A 23,637-nucleotide genomic window follows, 5' to 3' on the forward strand; every position below is an offset into this window, starting at 1 on the left:
GCAGACGCTCTTATCCAGAGACAGTAGAATAGAATTCAGCATATAAATATGAGATGAAAAAAAAACAGTATGTAAACATTATTAAAGTGACTAGGGTTCCATTTTTAAAGTGGCCAGTGATTCCATGTCTATGTACTGTATATAGGTCAGCAGCCTCTAAGGTGCAGGGTTGAGTATCCGGGTGGTAGCCAGCTAGTGATGGCTATTTAACAGTCTGAGGGCCTTGAGATAGAAGCTGTTTTTCAGTCTCTTGGTCCCAGCTTTGATGCACCTGTACTGACCTCACCTTCTGCCTCCTGGATGATAGCGCGGTGAACAGGCTGTGGCTCGGGTGGTTGATGTGCTTGATGATATTTTTGGCCTTTCTGTGACATTGGGGGCTGTAGGTGTTCTGGAGGGCAGGCAGTGTGCCCCTGGTGATGCGTTGGGCAGACTGTACCACCCCCTGGAGAGCCCTGCAGTTGCAAGCCGTTCAGCTGCCGTACCAGGCGGTGATATAGCCCGACAGGATGCTCTCAATTGTGCATCTGTAAACGTTTCTGAGGGTCTTAGGGGCCAAGCCAAATGTCTTCAGCCTCCTGAGGTTGAAGAGGCGCTGTTGCACCTTCTTCACCACACTGTCTGTGTAGGTGGACCAATTCAGATTGTCCGTGATGTGTACGCCGAGGAACTTGACACTTTCCAGACACTTTCCACCTTCTCCACTGCAATCCCATCAATGTGGATAGGGGCATGCTCCTTCTGCTGGTTTCTGAAGTCCACAATCTGCCCCTTCGTTTTGTTGATAGGAATGCTGTTACTGTTATTGTGACTTGGAAAGGTCTAGGAGCAACAACAGCTAAGCCGCGAATTGGTAGACCACACAAGCTCACAGAACGGGACCGGCGACTGCTGAAGCGCTTAAGCACGTAAAAATGATCTGTCCTTGCTTGCAACACTCACTACTGAGTTCAAGACTAATAAAACATTAGTTAGAAAGAGAGAAAGTCCTGAAAACTGTAGGGGAAGTAAGATAGTTTGCTGTTTTTGTTGAACAGCCTAATTAGATGGCAGTAGTGAAGCTGTGTTGATTTCACTTCCCCCGTTAGCCACACATTGAGATGAGTCGAATCTCAAAGAAAACCACACATAATCCTTCATTTTCCAAATGTGCATATTTTAATAATTGATTGTGTTCATCTTGTGTAAGGGAGCTAAACTTGTAAATTGCCTCGTAGGGTTTTATGATAATGCACTGATAGTTTATTGTGCTTGAGGACCTGCGCTGGTTTAGCCTATTACACTGTTGGCAGAGAGCAGATTGATAAAGTACGTTGAATAATCAGCAGAGCACACTGAGATTGTGTTTTCGCCCTGGATAGACTGTGACTCATTGGGATTAATTGGGTAGTAGCACTATAGATGTGCCTGTGAAAACTCCTGAAGGAGAAACAACAACAGTAACAGTAGCCTCTCATATCTGGACAGATTATTCTGCCTGTTGTTACTAAGCGTTGAATTGGATCATTTTTGCCAAAAATTCCCAACTAAGACAGAGTTGAACTTCAACAGCATGAGCAGAGAGAAAAAGGCTTGCCAGAATATGACACATGGCACTCCAGTCTTTTATCCCACAGTCTATTTATGCTAATTGTTCCACTGCGTATTTTTGTTATCTTTCCAGAGATCCTATTTCTTCGTCAAGGCTCTCTATCGCTTCTTTTGCATTGCTTGTGTTTTCTTCTATTTCGTTTAGGGGAGCTCTCTGATTGGATGCCTTTATCAAGCTTTTAGGACCTCGTTTCCATTTCCCTTTGCATTGCCATTGTGGGGAGCATGGAAACCAGGCTGAGAATAACACTGGCCTACATCTAGCTGGGCTTAATATTGAAGCAAACAGTCTATAAATGAATCAGTACTTTTTGTATTCATTTTCTATTAGTCTCTGTATTGCTATTACACTGTTATTACAATATGTGCCTCAGTGGCTGATGTAGTTTACCATACCGTTTCCTAGTCACAGGATCAGGATGTCCCCCAGTTTCACACTGCAGGATTAAAGGATGAAACAGATTAAGAATTATATCATAATTATCATCACCTTCCACTGCTCTGAAAACGCTTGGCCGGTGACAGATGAGTGACATCCACTATGAGTCCAGATCCCAGATTTTTATGAGACTGTAGGCTAATGAAAGGAAAATGGTGCGGGCCGGATACGGATTTAGCTTTATGATGAGTCACAAGTTCACATGACAAATCAATCATGACATTGGCCTTTCTAGCAGCTCTGAATTTGGTCATACAATGTGAGATGTATAGTAAATTTGTGTTCAGTCAAAGACCTATCACAGGAATTTCTAAACATTTTTATTATCAAAATGACAGTTTCTGGTGATTTAGACCGAGATCAAGTAGAATTTTGCTTGAAACTATCAAATGGTTCATTGATGTTTAGCATACAGAACATGTCTGATATCCCTCCTGCTAATGGGAAATCATATTATTGCTATTTGTAGTATTTGAGTGACAGTATTAGGAGTGTTAAAATGACTTATTGCTACTCAATGCTTCTAAGCAACAAGTAGGCTATGAAATATTGATATTTATTAGCCACTCACAGACCCTTGACTGTTTATAGACTTATTATTTAACTGCTAGAAAGTACAATTAATGGCAGAGATCCATCATCAATAACTGTTGTGTGTGCCTATGCCCTCACCATACTAGAAGTCGACCGATTATGATTTTTCAACGCCGATACCGATTATTGGAGGACCAAAAAAGCCGATACCAACTCTGGGTTCGCGCCCAGGCTCTGTCGCAACCGGCCGCGACCGGGAGGTCCGTTGGGCGACGCACAATTGGCCTAGCGTCGTCCGGGTTAGGGAGGGTTTGGCCGGTAGGGATATCCTTGTCTCATCGCGCACAAGCGCCTCTGTGGCGCGCCGGGCGCAGTGCACGCTAACCAAGGTTGCCAGGTGCACGGTGTTTCCTCCGATACATTGGTGCGCCTGGCTTCCGTGTTAAGAAGCAATGCAGCTTGGTTGGGTTGGGTATCGGAGGACGCATGACTTTCGACCTTCGTCTCTCCAGAGCCTGTACGGGAATTGTAGCGATGAGACAAGATAGTAGCTACTAACATTTGGATACCACGAAATTGGGGAAAAGGGGGGATAAAATGTTACAAAAATTAAATAAAAAAATTATGCAAAAACAAAGTGTTGGAGAAGAAAGTAAAAGTGCAATATGTGCCATGTAAGAAAGCTAATCTTTAAGTTCCTTGCTCAGAATATGAGAACATATGAAAGCTGGTGGTTTCCTTTTAACATGAGTCTTCAATATTCCCAGGTAGGAAGTTTTAGGTTGTAGTTATTATAGGAATTATAGGACTATTTCCCTCTATACCATTTGTATTTCAGTATCCTTTGACTATTGGATGTTCTTATAGGCACTTTAGTATTGCCAGTGTAACAGTATAGCTTCCATCCCTCTCCTCGCTCCTCCATGGGCTCGAACCAGGAACACAACGACAACAGCCACCCTCGAAGCAGCATTACCCATGCAGAGCAAGGGGAACAATGTCACGTTCTGACCATAGGTCTTTTGTGTTTTCTTTGTTTTAGTGTTGGTCAGGACGTGAGCTGAGTGGGCATTCTATGTTTTGTGTTTCTATGTTGGGTTTGTTGTTTGGCCTGATATGGTTCTCAATCAGAAGCAGGTGTTTGTCATAGTCTCTGATTGGGAACCATATTTAGGTAGCCTATTTTGTGTTGGGTTTTGTGGGTGGTTGTCTTCTGTCTTTGTTTCTATGCAACAGGTAGGACTGTTTTCGGTTTTCACATTTGTTGTTTTGTAATTTGAAGTGTTCAGTTTGGATTAGTATTAAACATGTTGAACACTAACCGCGCTGCATTTTGGTCCTCCTCTCCTTCAACGGAAGAAAACCGTTACAGAACCACCCACCACAACAGGACCAAGCAGCTGGGTAACAGGCAGCGGCAGCAGGAGCAGCGCAAGAAGGAGGAATGGACATGGAAGGACGAGTTAGACAGAAAGGGTCCCTGAGCAGAGCCAGGGGAATATCGCCGTCCCAAAGCAGAGCTAGAGGCAGCGAAAGCAGAGAGGCTGCATTATGAGGAGCTAGCACGGCAGAGCGGCTGGAAGCCCGAGAGACAGCCCCAAAAATGTATTGGAGGGAGGCACAGGGAGAGTGTGGCAGAGTAAGGAGTCAAACCTGAGTCAACTCCCCCTGTTTACCGTGAAGAGTCAAGGATGGAATCAGAGCAGTCGGCGAAGTTGAGGTGTGCGTCTGAGAATGTGGAGGAGTTATTGGACAAATTGGTGGAGAGTGAACAGAGGGGAGATTATGAGACATTCGAGGAGGTGTTGATGAAATTGGAGGAGAGTGAGGAGAGAGAGCTGTCGGTTTGGCGCAGTATGCACGGCACTTGTCCTGAGTTGCGGGCTAGCCGTCTGGTTAAGACTGTGCCAGCCTCACGTTCCAGGCCTCTTGTGCACCTCCCTAGCCCTGCACGTCCTGTGCCAGCTCAGCGCTACTGTGCTCCTAGCCTTGCTAACCGTGGCGGGCGTTGTACTGGTCAGGCACCGTGTTATGCGGTGGAATGCACGGTGTCCTCAGTACGCGTGCTTAGCCCGGTGCGCTACATCCCAGCTCCCCACATCTGCCGGGCTATGGTGAAGATCCAGCCAGGGCAGATGGTGCCAGCCCTGCTCTCAAGATCTCCAGTACGCCTTCACGGTCCGGTCCATCCAGTGCCACATCCACGCACCGGCCTTCCGGTGGCAGCCCCCCGCACCAGGCTGTCTTTCCGTCCTTTGGCTACAGAGTCTCCCGCCTGTCCAGAGCTGCTAGAGTCTCCCACCTGTCCAGAGCTGCTAGAGTCTCCCGCCTGTCCAGAGCTGCTAGAGTCTCCCGCCTGTCCAGAGCTGCTAAAGTCTCCCGTCTGTCCAGAGCTGTTAGAGTCTCCAGTCTGTCCAGAGCTGCTAGAGTCTCCCGCCTGTCCAGAGCTGCTAGAGTCTCCCGTCTGTCATGGGCTGCTAGAGTCTCCCGTCTGTCCAGAGCTGCTAGAGTCTCCCACCTGTCCAGAGCTGCTAGAGTCTCCTGTCTGTCATGAGCTGCTAGAGTCTCCCGTCTGTCCAGAGCTGCTAGAGTCTTCCGTCTGTCCAGAGCTGCTAGAGTCTCCCGTCTGTCCAGAGCTGCTAGAGTCTGCCACCTGTCCAGAGCCACTAGAGTCTCCCGCCTGTCATGAGCCGCCAGAGCCGCCAGTCTGTCAAGAGCCGCCAGAGCCGCCAGTCAGCATGGAGCCACCAGAGCCGCGAGTCGGCATGGAGCCGCCAGAGACGCCAGTCGGCATGGAGCCGCCAGAGCCGCCAGTCAGCTTGGAGCCGCCAGTCAGCCAGGATCTGCCAGAGCCGTCAGTCAGCCAGAAGCTGCCAGAGCCATCAACCAGCCTGAGCTATCTCTCAGTCCTGAGCTACCTCTCAGTCCTGAGCTACCTTTCGGTCCTGAGCTACCCCTCGGTCCTGAGCTACCCCTCGGTCCTGAGCTACCCCTCATTCCTGAGCTACCCCTCAGTCCGGAGCTGCACCTCAGTCCGGAGGAGTTTGTTTAGTCCAGTAGGGCCCTTTAGTTGGGTTGCCAATCCTAGGTCGGCAGCGAGAGTCGCCGTTCCTAGGAGGAGACTAAAGCGGACAAAGACTATGGTGCAGTGGGGTCCACGTCCCGCGCTAGAGCCACCACCGCGGACAGATGCCCACCCAGACCCTCTCCTATAGGTTCAGGTTTTGCGGCCGGAGTCCGCACCTTGGAACCATAGTTCTTTTGTGTTTTCTTTGTTTTAGTGTTGGTCAGGACGTGAGCTGAGTGGGCATACTATGTTTTGTGTTTCTATGTTGGGTTTGTTGTTTGGCCTGATATGGTTCTCAATCAGAGGCAGGAGTTTGTCATTGTCTCTGATTGGGAACCATATTTAGGTAGCCTGTTTTGTGTTGGGTTTTGTGGGTGGTTGTCTGCCGCTTTCAAGGAGCAGGAGACTAATCCGGACGCTTATAAGAAATCCCACTATGCCTTCAGACGAACCATCAAACAAGCAAAGCGTCAATACAGGATTAATATTGTATCCTACTACACCGGCTCTGACGCTCTTTGAATGTGGCAGGGCTTGAAAACTATTACAGACTACAAAGGGAAACCCAGACGCGAGCTACCCAGTGACGCGAGCCTATCAGACGAGCTAAATGCCTTTTATGCTCATTTCGAGGCAAGCAGCAATGAAGCATGCACGAGAGCACCAGCTGTTCTGGATGACTGTGTGATAACGCTCTCGGTAGCCAATGTGAACAAAACCTTTAAACAGGTCGACATTCACAAAGCCGCTGGGTCAGACGGATTACCAGGACGTGTACTCAAAGCATATGCGGACCATCTGTCAAGTGTCTTCACTGACATTTTCAACCTCTTCCTGACCGAGTCTGTAATATCTTCATGTTTCAAGCAGACCACCATAGTCCCTGTGCCCAAGGAAGTGAAGGTAAGCTGCCTAAATGATTACCGCCCCGTGGCACTCACGTCAGTAGCCATGAAGTGCTTTGAAAGGCTGGTCATGGCTCACATCAACAGCATCCTCCCGGACACTCTAGACCCACTCCAATTCGCATACCACCCCAACAGATACACAGATGAAGCAATCTCAGTCGCACTCCACACTGCCCTTTCTCACCTGGACAAAAGGAACATCTATGTGAGAATGCTGTTCACTGACTAAAGATCAGCTTTCAAAACCATAGTGCCCACGAAGCTCATCACTATACTAAGGACTCTGGGACTAAACACCTCCCTCTGTAACTGGATTCTGAACATCTTGATGGGCCGCCCCCAGTTGGTGAGAGTACGCAACAACACATCTTCAACGCTGATCCTTAACACTGGGGCCCTCAGGGGTATGTACTTGGTCCCCTCCTGTATTCCCTGTTCACCCATGACTCCGGGACCAAACACGACTCCAACATCATCATTAAGTTTGCTGACGACACAACAGGGGTAGGCCTGATCACCGACAACAATGAGACTGCCTATAGGGAGGAGGTCAGAGAACTGACAGTGTGGTGCCAGGACAACAACCTCTCCCTCAATGTGAGCAAGACAAAGGAGCTGATCGTGGACTACAGGAAAAGGCGGGCCGAACAGGTCCCCATTAACATCGACAGGGCTATAGTGGATCGGGTCGAGAGTTTCAAGTTACTTGGTGTCCACATCACCAACGAACTATCATGGTCCAAACATAGCAAGATAGTCATGAAGAGGGCACGACAAAACCTTTTCCCCCTCAGGAGACTGAAAAGATTTGGCATGGGTCCCCAGATCCTCAAAAGGTTTTACAGCTGCACCATCGAGAGCATGGTTGCATCACCGCCTGGTATGGCAACTGCTCGGCATCTGACCGTAAGGTGTTATAGAGGGTAGTGCGAACGGCCCAGTACAGCTTTGGGCCAAGCTGGACCCATCCAGGACCCATACAATAGGCGGTGTCAGAGGAAAGCCCATAAAATTGTCAGAGATTGGAGTGACTGGAGTCACCGAAGTTATAGACTGTTTTCTCTGCTACTGCACGGCAAGCGGTACCGGAGCGCCAAGTCTAGAACCAAAAGGCTCCTCAACAGCTTCTACCCCCAAGCCATAAGACTGCTGAACAATTAGTAATATCTCCACTGGACAATTTACATTGACCTCACCTCCCTTTTTACACTGCTGCTGCTCGCTGTTTATTATCTATGCATAGTCACTTCACCCCCACCTACCTACATGTACAAATTACATCAACTAACCTGCAACCCCACACACTGACTCAGTACCGGTGCTCCCTGTACATAGCCTTGTTATTGTTATTCCTATTGTGTTACTTTTTATTAGTACTTTTTATTTTAGTCTACATGGTAAATATTTTCTTAACACTTCTTGAACTGCACTTTTGGTGAAGGGTTTGTAAGTAAGCATTTCACGGTAAAGTCTACAGTTGTTGTATTTGGTGCGTGTGACAAATAAAGTTTCATTTGATTTGGTTTGAAACATACATGTTAATGTTAAAACTGGGACTTAGAAGTTTATATTTTCCACAGTTCCCTTTATACTGAAGCACAGAGTGAATTCTTCATCTTACGTAATGCTTTGTGTATCTCAGCGCTTGTAGAGGCAATGTAAACAGACTCATTGTATGGCGAGCCCTGTCAAGTTCAGTGTGTTTCCTTTTTTCCTGGGAGCCCCGCTGAGTGTCTGTCTCTTTAATAAGTGTAGGGAGGGAAGGGGAGGTGGGAGGGGCTTCCTGAGGAAACAGGTGTGTGCTGACAGGGATGATGTCCTTGTTTCAGTGTCACCTGGGAAGACCTACATTGTAGCGGATCCATTATCACAGCTCACAGCTGGTAGAGAGACCAGAGTGCAGATGCCTCCCAGGCAGCATGTCGATATAAGTAAGTAAAAAAAAGTGTTGCCTGTTAATTGAAACTGCACATTTTTCAAGGTAGGGGGTTGTCTTACACCCGGGATAGCCTGACAGTATGTTTCTCTTCCAGTAATCGCTTGTGGGGCGTGAATAACTTATTTTTGGGGAAAGCATATTTTAGTCATAAGTATAGGTGGGATGACTACAGCTGTCTCCTGAATAAGTAACTGAATGCAAATGTGAGTGAGTGTTCAACCTTATTCAAAAATATTATTTTCAGACTTAATGTTCTTTATGCCCCTTAAAATAGTAACCTGAAGTAGATCAGTACATGGGCCAGCTGCAGTACCCACACAATGTAATATCGTTTCCTTACATTTACATACAGAGAGGAAACTAGGACACTAGGCAACTTCCCCTTGAAAAAGTGCCTCATGGGAAACCTTGAAAGAGTCTCTATGTCTGTGTAACTCAAATGACTGAGAAAATTTGTTATGCAAAAGAGTCAGAGGAAAACTCCACTATAGTCTTCTGTGTTTGCTCTGAATGATAAGGTACCTGCCAGAAGGGCAAGTGTTTTAGTTAGGCCTAATAGTAAGTCCTTTGGGGCTCCCGAGTGGCACAGCGGTCTAAGGCACTGCGTCTCAGTGCTAGAGGTGTCACTACAGAACCTGGTTCAATTCCAGGCTGTAACCACAACCGGCTGAGATTGGGAGTCCCATAGGGCGGTGTACAATTGGCCCAGCGTCGTCCGGGTTAGGTTTTAGCCGGGGTAGGCCGTCATTGTAAATAAGAATTTGTTCTTAACTGACTTGCCTAGTGAAATAAAAGTTTATTTAAATAGAAATAATAGGTTTGTTGTCTGTCATTTAGCTTATAATTGTTATGGAGCAGGGTGGTATTGAGTGACTGAGAACAGACCCAGGGTGTGTGTTTAGATAGCATCACATGACACGAGGAGTTAACAGTGTTTCAGCCACGGTGGCTGACTAAGAGCTAGGTCGCATGATGTCATTCAGGAAGTGGAGTCTGTGGACACAGTAAAATAAGGTACTGTACTGTAGGTCTACGGTATCATAGGTCCTTTCACAGAGTCATATGACACATATCTCTGTTTGCAACGCTTGAGAGAAGTTAACCTGCTCATTTATTTTTTCCAAAAGCAGAACTAGGATGAGTCAGAGATGAGTTAGTATTTTTTATGACATTTTACTGTGAAATTACAGTCCACTTACTTGCAAAGTTTGTGTAGTAAAAATACCCTCATTTTTGTTTCCTCACACTGTTACTATTAATAATTTTGAATGTCCAAGTATTGGATTTTTATGACACAAAAGGTTCTGTGTTTCTGTTATTACATAGCGGCAAATGGGCATTTCAAGTATGCTTTTCTAAGTTAACTGGAACAAACTTATACAGCATAAAAACAACCAACCAACATCCATCCTCTCTCCCACACACATACACACGCACACAAACACATATTTGTCCCAAGGGAATTTCCTGAATGCCGAGTTGAAAAAGCAAAACAAAATTCTTATTCATTGGTCTGGATGTGGACCCCCCCCCCCTTTGTTAGCGGGCCGAGTGGGGGCCTTTGGTGAAGAGGAAGCTCATGTTTTTACAGAAAGCCAGTGCATTGTTACGGGGCATAATGCTTTGTTTTCAAATAACAGCTATTGTCTTCTGAATGAATGGCCTGTTGTTGGAAAGTGTTCTAATTCCCAAATCAAAGCTTGCTTTCAGAGTCCCTTTTAATCTTTATTTGAAGTAACCAATGCCTTTCTTGGAATAGGGGACACTTCTCCGTAACAGTTCTCACAGGACACATAGTAGTGTTCACACGGTATATGTTGTTTTCTGGTTCTCTGGGCTTTATTTCATAAATGTGCATATTGGAGGCTGTGTTGCAGCCTTCAAAAGTGTATATTTGATCCTAGTGATGGATGCAGACAAAGAGTTGGAGCAGGCACCTGTTGCTCTGTAAATGAGCTGGAAAGGGATCAAAAGTCGACCAATCTTCTCAAAGTACAAGCCCCCAACAAAGGATGAAAGCAAAGATTTTTAAACTGAACCAAGATGGACCACAGCCTGTTGTTTCAAACGGGAATAAATGAGTCAGAGTGGGCAGAATAAGCAAGGAGGTGGGCAGAGCCAAGCACTAGCTAGCAAGATCCTATTAGTGTGTTTTAGCACAGATTTGCATATTTCTGTTGGGGAACACCTACTCTGTAGAGTGCACGTGTTCAATTACTCAATTTGCCTTTGCACTCCTTCTAAACAAGGCAACTTTTAAAAACTTCTCCAAAGGGCTATGTCTACAAAACTTAGTCCACTCTGTTCGTAATCGATTTTAGTTGTGGGACAGAAAACTGTATTGAGATCAAATGTTTCATCGATGAGAAAATGTGTAGTGTTGGCCAAAATCCATCTCTTTCTGTCTTCTCCCACTGCCGGCCCCTTGGCTTATTCTCACTACCATATTTGGTAGTGAGTGTCAACGCCAAGCGGATGCTTCACATTTATGCATCTTGTGAAATATCTGTATCATTGTTCTGTCTGATGAAAGCTTAGAACAGAGACGAATAGGCCTTTTTTTCATGATCACATTGATTCACACAAGTGTGGCTTTTTCAATCATACTATTGTTGTTCTCAGAGAACTATGAGAAATGTTACACATAAAGTAGCCTAATGTGACTTATCATGGATCAGATTATGTTGATGAATAGTGACCATGTTCCTAGTGCGAACACTGACTTCCTAGCATTAACTCCATGTGTTTTCTCAATAGTTCAAAATATTTTGGCCTCCTTTCACACCACATATAACGCTTTCTATACTCTGGTGCTAGGGAATTGTAGCAAGGAGAGTGTAGTATTTGTTGATTTAACAAGATTACTGCCTTTAACCAATCAAAATCAAATCAAATTGTATTTGTCACGTGCGCCGAATACAATAGGTGTAGACTTTACAGTGAAATGCTTACTTACAAGCCCTTTCCCAATGATGCAGAGTAAAAAACAGAAAAATAAATCAATAACACAATAGGAATAAAAATACACAAGAAGCTATATACAGGGAGTACCAGTACCATATCAATGTGCAGGGGTAGGAGGTAATTGAGGTAGATATGTACATCAGTGGAGGCTGGTGGGAGGAGCTATAGGAGGACAGGCTCATTGTAATGGCTTGGATGGAATAAATGGAATGGATTCCATATGTTTGATGTGTTTGATACCGTTCCATTAATTAAATTCCAGCCTTTACAATGAGCCCATCCTCCTACAGCTCCTTCCACCAGCCTCCACTGGTGCCAATGTATATTTGTGTTCATTTATATAGGTCACTGAGTCTGCACTGTGTGTGTGTGTCTGTGTGTGTGTGTGTGTGTGTGATGTGTTTGTGTGCTCAGGCGTGCGTATGGTCTTGTCTTCCAAATCTCACCAGTGGGAGCACCCTGCTGTTGTAATCCAATTACGGGAGCATAAGCGATTTGTTAGACAGTTTTCATAATGGAACAGTTTCCCAATCAATGCTGATGTACATACAGTTGAAGTCGGAAGTTTACATACACCAAATACATTTAAACTCAGTTTCCAAATACATTTAAACTCAGTTTTTCATAATTTCTGACATTTAATCCTAGTAAAAAGTCCCTGTTTTAGGTCAGTTAGGATTACCACTTTATTTTAAGAATGTGAAATGTCAGAATAATAGTAGAGAAAATTATTTATTTCAGCTTGTATTTCTTTCATCACATTCCCTATGGGTCAGAAGTTTACATACACTCAATTAGTATTTGGTAGCATTGCCTTTAAATTGTTTAACTTGGCTCAAACTTTTCGGGTAGCCTTCCACCAGCTTCCCATAATAAGTTGGGTGAATTTTGGCCCATTCCTCCTGACAGAGCTGGTGTAACTGAGTCAGGTTTGTAGGCCTCCTTGCTCGCACCCGCTTTTTCAGTTCTGTCCACACATTTTCTATAGGAATGAGGTCAGGGCTTTGTTATGACCACTCCAATACCTTGACTTTGTTGTCCTTAATCCATTTTGCCACAACTTGGAAGTATGCTTGGAGTCATTGTCCATTTGGAAGACCCATTTGCGACCAAGCTTTAACTTCCTGACTGATGTCTTGAGATATTGCTTCAATATATCCTCATAATTTTTCTTCCCTCATGATGCCATCTATTTTGTGAAGTGCACCAGTCTCTCCTGCAGCAATGCACCCCCACAACATGATGCTGCCACCCCTGTGCTTCACGGTTGGGATGGTGGTCTTCGGCTTGCAAGCCTCCCCCTTTTTCCTCCAAACATAACGATGGTCATTATGACCAAACAGTTCTATTTTTGTTTCATCAGACCAGAGGAGATTTCTCCAAAAAGTATGATCTTTGTCCCCATGTGCAGTTAGTCTGGCTTTTTTATGGTGGTTTTGGAACAGTGGCTTTTTCCTTGCTGAGCGGCCTTTCAGGTTATGTTGATTTAGGACTCGTTTTACTGTGGATATAGATACTTTTGTACCAGAAGCTTTTTATGCCATAACATCATTTTCTGGAATTTTCCAAGCTGTTTAAAGGCACAGTCAATTTAGTGTATGTAAACTTCTGACCCACTGGAATTGTGATACAGTGAAATAATCTATCTGTAAGCAACTGTTGGAAAAATTACTTAGTAGATGTAGATGTCCTATCCGACTTGCCAAAACTATAGTTTGTAAACGAGAAATTTGTGGAGTGGTTGAAAAACGAGTTTTATTGACTCCAACTTAAGTGTATGTAAACTTCCGACTTCAACTGTATAAAAAGCTAATGGTGTGTGTGTGTGTGTCTGTGTGGGTTTGTGTGAGAGTCAGTGTAGAGTCTTGTGAGTGTGCATAGGCAGTACAAAACAAGGTCAAGGACACACAGTCCGATCGTGACGCTGCATGGAAGAACCAATAAGTTGTATATCCATAGCGTCAGTCAGCTAAGTCTCTGTAAGTGTAAAGCATAGAATATTAGAGCTTTTCAAGTCTCTTTGTGAAGTTTTGCAAATGTCCCTTGCGATTTCTGTTTCAATTGCGGTGCAGTGGAACTTTCATCCCTTTATTAAAACGTTTCAAGTAAAGCCTCACACCCTGAGGGTTCCCACAACTATTAATCCGGCAATTTAAAGTTTAATGTTGGCCGGGCTCTCTCCTCGCTTCCTTCCTCTGTGGAATTTGCAGAAAATCATCCTCTACCTTTTTAGTCATGCACAGTTTCGGGTGAAATTTGTTTTCTGTCATGTTGTGTGAATCAACTCACGCTTTCATCACTGACTCCTCTCAAAGGTCAACATTTTGTTATGGTTTCTCTCTCGGTTGGACATTTACCACCTTTAAAAACAACCACTTTGGCGTCCTTCTTTCGTAGGACATTTGCTCAAACTCCGATTGAGCAATGTGACTGTGTTATCGCATCAGTGACACACAGGCACTGTGATGGCTTTAATCCAAAACAGAGAAACTGCAGTGTTAATTCATTTCTAATGAGCACCACTTCATACTATTTATATCGAGAAAGGCATACTCTCAGAAATAAAGGTTTAGATTTGTTCTTAAAGGTGTACAACTGCATGTCACTGGGGTGGTATCCTGTAAGGTCATCCTTTATACCTTTCAGTTTATAGGTACATAATTGCACCCCAGTTCCTACCTCAGATAGTACCTTTTTTTAAGTAAATAAAAAACGTGTTTTTAGAAAGGGTACAATTTGTCTTTATAGGGAATCACGACACTGACAAAGCCATATGTTTCTAGTAAGTGTACCTCTACCATGGCCACATAAATTGGTACAACACTTCTACTCACGGGTGGCCAAAAATAACAAACTGATAGCCACACCCCCACTAAACCATGCCTACAATATAATGTCCCAGTGTGCTTTGCCTTTTCGAGTGAATTGTAGTTACCAGCCCTAATGTATTTGTTAATACAGACATGGTTGTTGAATTAATCAATCAATTAATGTACATGCAAAAATACAGATATTAAAAACAATTCTTAAAACAACCTCCAGTATAGAATACTGGGAAATATGATAATGATAATGATTATGGTACATATGTGCCTTTTTAGGGTACCACCCCAAAGCCGTTAATTCCTTTAAGGTGGCAAAAAATAAGTTTATACACAGAAAAACAGAAATGTACCTTCACACCGTACCTCTTTTTTTGAAAGTGAGAGTGAGATTATTGTACCTTTTTGTATTCAAAATATTTAGATTTTCTTTTTTTACAATTATACTCTTTATCAGTACCCTAAAAGGTACTGAACAACACCATGTGAGATCATTATGTGTACCTCTGAAGGTACATTATGTATATTTGTATATTTTTGTACCCCAGGTCCTTCTGTAGCTCAGTTGGTGGAGCATGGCGCTTGTAACGCCAGGGTAGTGGGTTCGATTCCTGGGACCACCCATACGTAGAATGTATGCACACATGACTTGTAAGTCGCTTTGGATAAAAGCGTCTGCTAAATGGCATATATTATTATTATTATATATTAATACTGTATCCTAACCTTACCTTTGTTTCCAAGAGTGTAGAGTACTCATATGGCGCAGCCACCTTTTTTTCAGAGTTCCCTGTCTGGCAGCACTCCAGCTTAAGCTGTAACATAGCCCTGTTAATCATCTATGGGTGGAGGAGGGCTATGTGGTGCATAGACGCCTAGGGTCATTCCTATTATCTGGTGCCTTTTGGGACCTCGTAACTTTTGGGGAGGAAATTATTATTTGTATTTATTTTATTTTTTATCAGAAAAAGGACAGGTGTGACTTTCAGAAAAACATATTGGTTAAACTCAGGCACTTAAATCCCCGTTAGGTTCATAATCCCATACAGTCATTGCATAATCCTAACAGGTTGGAGCCTAAATTTGCTGTGGGTGATTGAGATTAAGCTAGTATAATGGTAAACACTTGAAGATCATTTTAACATGAAATGTATTTACATTTTTTTTTAAATATATTCATTTTCTCTATAATTGTGCCTAAAATGCTGGAAATGTATGAGTGAGCTAGACTAGCATCATTAAACATGGAAAATAGATTAAACCGAGTGAGCTAGACTAGCATCATTAAACATGGAAAATAGATGAAACCGAGACTAGCATCATTAAACATGGAAAATAGATGAAACCGAGTGTTTATATTTATTTAGCTTTGCACCATTGTTTCCCCACCCACTTCCTGGATGTCATTGTGGGAAGGGGCTGTTTTCTTAAATTAGATTTACTACAAATTAAAAGGGTGGAAAGTGATATCAGGGACACATAGAAAATGTTAAATACAATAATAATCTTCAGCCACTCAGCCTTGTTAAAATATTCCAAACCAGGTGGCAGTAGCATTGTTTGGCAATGCATGTCTGTGTGTGTTGCTTATGGTCTAAATTCCAAGCTAGCTGGGCTGATGTTGCTATTTTGTAGAAAGCCCTTGTTTTTATTAACCAGGTAACTACCTACCAAGGTAACTTGAAATAAATTCATTAAAAATCCTACAATGTGATTTTCTGGATTTCTTTTCCTCATTTTGTCTGTCATAGTTGAAGTGTACATATGATGACAATTACAGGCCTCTCTCATCTTTTTAAGTGGGAGAACTTGCACAATTGGTGGCTGACTAAATACTTTTTTGCCCCACTGTACATGGGTTTGAGTGAGAGGACTAACTGGTGTCTCCAAGTGGCCACACACACCTCTCCAAAGTGTGCACAGTTCCTAAGCTATTTCAATGCACATTTATGACTCAGCTCTCCTTGCTGTGCTGTTGAGTAACTAGAGCAAGCACACTTGTTTGGGACACAATGCTGCATCCCCACCATCACACAAAAACTGTCCATTATAAATCGCGATCTGGGTCAGGTGGGCATGATTTGAAAGCTTGTTCTATTGCACATAAAAAGGAGTCATGAGTCCATTCAAGTGCGTGTGCCACAGCAAATTTTCTTCACATAAAGAAACCGGCTCATTCTGTTCAAAACAACCCAGAGTATTATACCATTTCATCTTGTAAATGTACATCAAAGATAGTGATCATAAACATTGACACAGTATATTACATGAATGTTATGATTTGGAAGTGTGAAGTGCAAGTTTGGACACACGGGTGTTTGGCTTGCTTGTATGATATCAAAGCAGTATTTATTATAATCCTCAACGTCTCATCTTTCAGAATATATTGAGTCATCTTAATCTACAGCATTTCGCTCAGAGGGGGAGATGGGGGCCACTTGTTGTCGTGTGCAGTGCTCAAGTTCAGAATGGCTGTCAGTCAAAACCCATACAGCGCTGTGAAGCACAGAGACAGAGCTCTGACTACTGTCCAGCAACTATGTTCAAATCTAGGTGCTTATTAGCTCCCAAATCTACCATTTTCAATGGGCAGACGTAAATTAATCACTAGTCACGGTAAATAAATAATAATCTTCAGAAATGACTTTGTCAAAGCAACAAAATATCTAGAGCTTTACAAGGATTGTGAAATTTTGGGATTACGCGGGTTAACATCATTGTAATCCAATTGTATTGGTCACATACACATGTTTAGCAGATGTTATTGCGGGTGTAGTGAAGTGCTTGTAAGCAAAGTTTTCTAAGAGCTGGTCCTAGAAGTCACAGACGGTGCACAGAGGGACATGTCAAAAATGCTGAATATTCATATCAAATGAAACAGATGTATTGAATTCTCCATACATGTAGTCTATATTGAAGGGCACTTAATTTTAATATAACAGGCTTTTAGAGTTCAGTATTGGTGCACAATTTATATACTTACAATATCAAAGGGACACAAAAGGCACTCTTTTCATGGAATGAATCAGGGGCCAGTTGGTTGCCATCTATTGATTTTAACATGTGCTGAATCTAATCATTAAATAAATCGATAGAGTTCCCTCCATACTCTCCACTGAATACACATTAGGCCTGTGGCTGGTTAATGTCACTATCGAGACAAATTCAGATGGGTATGGTGAGACTCATTTGAGTGATCAACCATGTTCAAATGTTTTTATTTTAGTTACTCTATTTCAGGTTTACTAATATTTTTTCATGTAAAATTCTTCAATAGCCTATTTCAAGGTCGATAAGGCTACAAACTGTATCGTTACGCCTTCCTCCAACTATCAAAATCGCATATTCATTATTAGGCTACAAAGTACCAACATATAGCAGAACACCGCTAAACTGAGTAATATTTGTTCAGTACATATCTTGCACTGCGGTCTGCGAGGTCGAGTGCCATCAAACATGCAAAAATAGTGTAGACTCGCCCCCTCCACTCTGATTTTAGGGGGCTGCCTGTCATTGTTTCAGACTGCAGGTAATGGCGCCATCCCCCCCGCACAGCTTCCAACTCATCAGAGACTCAGAGCACATTATTAGATCAATGCCTGCTGAAATTGGTATGCGGAATTTTAGAGGGTTGAAAATCCTGCATCTGAAGCTAAGGTTAGCATCGGGGTCTAACTTGGGAAATACCGTAGGCTATCCGGATTAAATTTCCCTTTGAATGAAAAGGTAAATTGTTCGTGCTACTATTTTAGAGGACTGTGTTTGATTTGTTGTTTTCAAAAGGAATTGAAATACATTTGGGCAAGTTGTTATTACACATGACCGTTACTTTCATACAACGTTACATTCTTTCAAGTTTCTAGGAATAATTATCTCCGGTTTTTATCGGTGGAGCTCCAATGAGAGGAAGCGGAAACACTGGATATAAGTTTTAGCCCTTGCATTGTCTCTGAATAACGGTAGGCTAGTAGAGCTTTGGAAGTGAGGCCCGGGATTCTGCATTGCTCGGAGTCTGTTCATTGTTCTCTTGGAGATGAGTTGACAGTCAAGCCGCTTTAAACCACTCGCGAGGAATGTTTCGCAGAACTATTACATGTATCCGTTCATGAATCCATCCATGTGCACATCGCGAAATGTTACAATATATCGGTGCGATTCACAAAAAGATAACGTTGAATTATTCGCTCTGAATGAGTGGAGACTTCTGGTAGGCTACACTTGATTTGGCCTCTTACACAGTTATTCTACTGGTAATGTAAACATTTACCTTCGAAATAACAGAATAGTAGACGTGACTGAATTGAGTTCGCCATCCTCATGTTTTCACGCACCTGCTCTTTACTTCAATTATATTTAGTGATCGGAATGAGGACAACATTTATTTTGTTTATTTTCATTCATTTTATTTGATATTATACCAACTCTCCGGATGCTGCATTGTACAGTGTAGTCACGTAACATTTGACAGAAATGTTTGTGAAGTTAATTCAAAATAGTGTGATAATAGTGCGATTATTAGGATCTTGTAGATAACCGTGTGATCTTGAACCATGATTATTATTTTATTAGGCTATTGCTATACATGTTGACCAGTCATCTCTTTACAAATGCTGTTCATAGATACCGATTGAGGGTCACTATCAGTGGGTGAGATGTTCTAAAAGCTGTCACCTCAACATCAGCACATCAGTTACATGAACTGATTTCACCATCACAAGATCGTTCTTCATCACGCCAGACCTAAATGTGTGGATTAACAGGCTTTGGTGCCCATGACAGGACTCGCTGCACTCTGGCCCACCCCTCCGTTGTAGTGGGGTGATGGTCTGTGTGTCCGAGTAGAATAGTGATGTAATTACACAGTCATGGTGTGTACAGAGTTCCCTTTGATGAACTCTAGGCTGACTTTTTTTCCCATAATCTTTCATAAACTTTAAACCCGCTCAACTCAACTTTATCATCTGACAGTGCAACTGTTGCATCAAGTGTCTGGATTATTGTCTCGGGATGATAGAAGGCATTTGGTTGACCCATGTGATGACGTCACCAGGTCATCTGAAAGGCTGGGTAGAATTTCTGCCATATTGCTCAAGAATTAAGAATTTTTCCCTGAGGCAAGACGTGTCTGTGGGTTTTGGCCTTTTCATGACCAAAGCAGTTAGAGTTCTGGGTGCCAACATCACGGCATCTCTCTATCTCAACTATTCTATTCCTCACCCAGTTTTCACTACTACAAAAACAATGTATTCACACATTCATCATCATTAAGCTCCTTTTGAAGTGTGGCTCCCAATGGAAAACGTGCTGTATGGCTGCCTTGGAAGTGTGTGTTAGCCCCTGTGTTTGTGCTGTTGTGTTTCTGTTGACCATACCACTGTTGTTTTATTGAGCTGATCCAATGTCGTGTTGTCCCATCAATCCACCCTACCCCCTGCTGTGCTGAGAGTTTAGTTCACATGGCTGCTTGGCCCGGGTTCAGGTGACCCTTTATCATGCAGATGGTAAGATGAATAAACAGGCCTGGGAGCCAGGACAAAGTGACGCTGAGTGCTGGATGCCTGCTGGAGAGAGAGTGAGAGGCAGAACCCCTCTCTCTGGTTGCAGCCCAACTCGTCTCCACTGATCTGGCCAGAGTGATTGCTGCCATTCCCTCTGCTCATCCCTCTCATCACTGCCCTGCTTTCTCTCTCTCTCTCTCTCTCTCTCTCTCTCTCTCTCTCTCTCTCTCTCTCTCTCTCTCTCTCTCTCTCTCTTATATCTTGTATCTCATCTCTTCTTGCTACATAGATAGGCCTATGTCACCTACCTCTCTCTTACTGTCACTTGAAACTATTGAGTGTTCTCTCACTGTTTCCCACTGCTCTCCTCTTGCACATTTATTTTCTTGGAAATATTGATAAAGAGGTAGACAGAGGTTGGAAGGGACAGAGGGAAAGGGATGTTGGTACTGACCAGTGTGTCCCCATGGCATGTGTCATCATGTCTTGTGTGTTTGACCATCCACCCCACATATCCACACCCTCTCCCTCATCACAAGAAAATAACTCAGCCTGTTTCCATGGCAACGGACTACATCTTTATCTGCCCTGTTTTCTTTGGGTGCAGAAATGTACTGAATCACCCCTTTTCCTACGTTCGCAGGCTACCCCTACCCCTGCTGTCTGCCAGAGCTCTGCTCGTGTGCAGAAAAGCAGCCAGGAAGGGGGTGTTTCAATGTGCACACTGCACACTTGTGTTGTGTGTCCTCACATCACCCCACAGGATGCTTATAATTTCTCCAGCGTCTCCCCACCTGTACCCATCTAGCAAGTCATCTCAATTCTAAATCACAAGTGTGTGTGAATGACTGAGAGAATCAGGTGTCAGCCATAAAAGGGGGAATTACCCTCTGGGGGAATCTGGGCTTGTTTTCATAGTCTGAGGCATTTCTAGGACAGTGAAATGTGTTTCACACATAATTGCCCAGGAGGAAGGCAGGTCAGGGCTTTGAGCACTGAATGATACACTCTATGATGGCTTCCGGTGGGGGGGTCTAAAAATGAATGTAGTCCTGCTTTGTGGCATTTTGCAAAGGCTTACAGGTTATAACATTCTTGTTGTAATACCTAGTTCTCTTGAGTTAGCACTAAAGAGTGTATTCTCCCCTGTATTTTAGAATTTGACAAATAAACAAACATTCTTTGGATATCTGAATGTCTAGCACCTGTTTGATGCTACAGAGCCCTATACAGCTTATATAAATATCTCCTGTAAATCCACCAGGGCAGACACATTTCAAAGATTGATAGAAAATATCCATATTTATTTCATGGCGGTTTTAAATCAGGACTCTCCAACCCTGTTCATGCAGAGCTACCATTCTGTCGGTCTTCACTCCAACCTAAATCTAGCACACCTGATTCTAATAATTAGCTGGTTGATCAGCTGAACCAAGTTAGTTACAACTGAGGTTGATGCGAAAAACCTACAGGAGAGTAGTTCTCCAGGAACAGGGTTGGAGACCATTGTTCTACCACAGGAGGTTGGTGGCACCTTAATTGGGGAGGACAGGCTCGTGGTAATGGCTGGAGCGGAAATAGTGGAATGGTATCAAACATGATTTCTATGTGTTTGATGCCATCCCATTCACTCCGGTCATTATTATGAGCCATCCTCCCCTCAGCAGCCTCCTGTGTGTTCGACATTGTCTTATACTGAGCCACACTGGCTGCGTTTACACAGGCAGGCCAATTCTGATATTTTTATCAGATCTTCAGATCTTTTTCAGAACTGGTCAAAATTGGGCTGCCTGTGTAAACGCAGCCATAGTCCTTTACCCAACTTCGGTACACTAGCAATTATGTTCAACATGGTGGGCTGGGGAAGCTGAGACTGTTTGTGCTTATGGCGATGGGCTTGTCCTGTCTGCGGTAAATGGCCAACCGGATAAGACTCTGCAGAAAATGGTGTAGGGCTTCTTAACCACCAACTGTTTGGTCCTCTTCCAGAAGATTTAGGAGCAACGTAGGGCAAAACACTGGTAAGGGTAACACATTGGTAAAGGTACTGTATCAACCGAATGGGACTGGCTAGTGTATTGTTTAGGGACAATAAGGGGACATTGGGAGTTGCTTTTGAGAGGAAAATTCAGCCAACAAAGTGAATGGGCTAGGGGGCTAAAGAAGGTGTGAGAAGTAGGAAGGCGGTTCTTACACAGTATGAAGTGTTGTGTATGGGAGAAATGGCAATTCAATCGCTCTCACACACACAACAATACATTTTCTGTCTAAGCAGAACCCTGCACATCAAAACCCCCTTCCTCATCACAAAATACTGTCTGTAAATCTCCCCCAGCCAATTGACTTCAACAGATCATTCTTGTCAGTAGTAGCCCTTTGCAGGGGAATTTTGTAGGCATGTCTTCAAAATCAAATTTTATTGGTTACATACACATGGTAATGCGAGTGTAGCAGCGCTTGTGCTTCTAGTTCCGACAGTGCAGTAATATCTAACAATTCCCCAACAACTACCTAATACACACAAATCTAAACGGGTGCATGAGAATATGTACATATAAGTATATGGATGAGCGATGGCCGAGCGACATAGGCAAGATACACTAGATGGTATAAAATACAATGTATACATGTGTTATGAGTAATGTAAGATATGTAAACATTATTAAAGTGGCATTATTTAAAGTGGCATTGTTTAAAGTGACTGGTGATCCATTTATTAAAGTGGCCAGTGATTGGGTCTCAATGTAGGCAGCGGCCTCTCGGAGTTAGTGATTGCTATTTAACAGTCTGATGGCCTTGAGATAGAAGCTGTTTTTCAGTCTCTCGGTCCCAGCTTTGATGCACCTGTACTGACCTCGCCTTCTGGATGATAGGCAGGCAGTATGAACAGGCAGTGGCTCAGGTAGTTGTTGTACTTGATGATCGTTTTCCTGACATCACACTCCGAGTGCCCTCACCTCCTCCCTGTAGGCCGTCTCGTCGTTATTAGTGATCAAGCACACTACTGTTGTGTCGTCTGCAAACTTGATGATTGAGTTGTTAGCAGGCATGGCCATGCAGTCGTGGGTGAACAGGGAGTACAGGAGAGGGCTGAACACGTACCCTTGTGGGGCCCCAGTGTTGAGGGTCAGCGAAGTGGATATGTTATTTCCTACCTTCACCTGGGGGCGGCCCGTCAGAAAGTCCAGGACCCAGTTGCACAGGGTGGGGTTGAGACCCAGGGCCTTCAGCTTGATGATGAGCTTGGAGGGTACTATGGTGTTGAATGCTGAGCTGTAGTCAATGAACAGCATTCTTACATAGGTATTATTTTTGTCCAGATGGGATAGGGCAGTGTGATGGCAATTGCGTCATCTCTGGACCTGTTGGGGCAGTATGCAAACTGAAGTGGGTCTAGGGTGGCCAGTAGGTGGTGGTGATATTATCCTTGACTAGTCTCTCAAAGCACTTCATAATGACAGAAGTGAGTGCTATGGGCAGTAGTCATTTAGTTCAGTTATCTTTGCCTTCTTGGGTACAGGAACAATGGTAGTCATCTTGAAGCATGTGGGGACAACAGACTGGGATAGGGAGTGATTGAATATGTCCGTAAACACACCAGCCAGCTGGTCTGCGCATGTGTTTTGAGAATCTGCAGAGAGAAGAATGAGGTGGTTGTGTCAATACAGTTGTAGTCTTGATTTTATACCTTTCAGTGTCCCTTGCTGGTTTCTGTCCCATAATCTTGTTGTGTTCCATAACCGCAAGGTGTGTCTGCTCCCTCATGCTTGTGTACCCAAACGGCCCTTTCAGCAGGGCACTGTGGAATGACTCCAGATAACCTGGGTTTTACAAAAAGAAAAGGTAAAAAGAGAAGAGGGGTAGACTAAATTCATT

General features: G+C 43.6%; 1 protein-coding gene across 7 annotated transcripts in view; it reads left to right on the forward strand.

Annotated features, from left to right (window-relative positions):
- LOC118400926 (inactive ubiquitin carboxyl-terminal hydrolase 54-like) overlaps window positions 1–23,637 on the forward strand; it is a 120,615-nt gene that overhangs the window by 12,718 nt on the left and 84,260 nt on the right. For 5 of the 7 annotated variants that reach the window (XM_052477299.1, XM_052477292.1, XM_052477307.1 and 2 more), the window contains exon 1: window positions 8,368–8,469. The exons of 1 other annotated variant lie outside the window; for it this stretch is intronic. The gene's annotated coding sequence lies outside the window, so the exon portion shown is untranslated. Of the gene's footprint in view, window positions 1–8,367; window positions 8,470–17,871; window positions 17,990–23,637 lie in introns of those variants that run through there. One more of the 7 variants, XM_052477300.1, reaches the window with a different exon arrangement.

This window comes from Oncorhynchus keta, chromosome 2 (genome assembly GCF_023373465.1).
Source record: "Oncorhynchus keta strain PuntledgeMale-10-30-2019 chromosome 2, Oket_V2, whole genome shotgun sequence".
Taxonomy (NCBI): domain Eukaryota; kingdom Metazoa; phylum Chordata; class Actinopteri; order Salmoniformes; family Salmonidae; genus Oncorhynchus; species Oncorhynchus keta.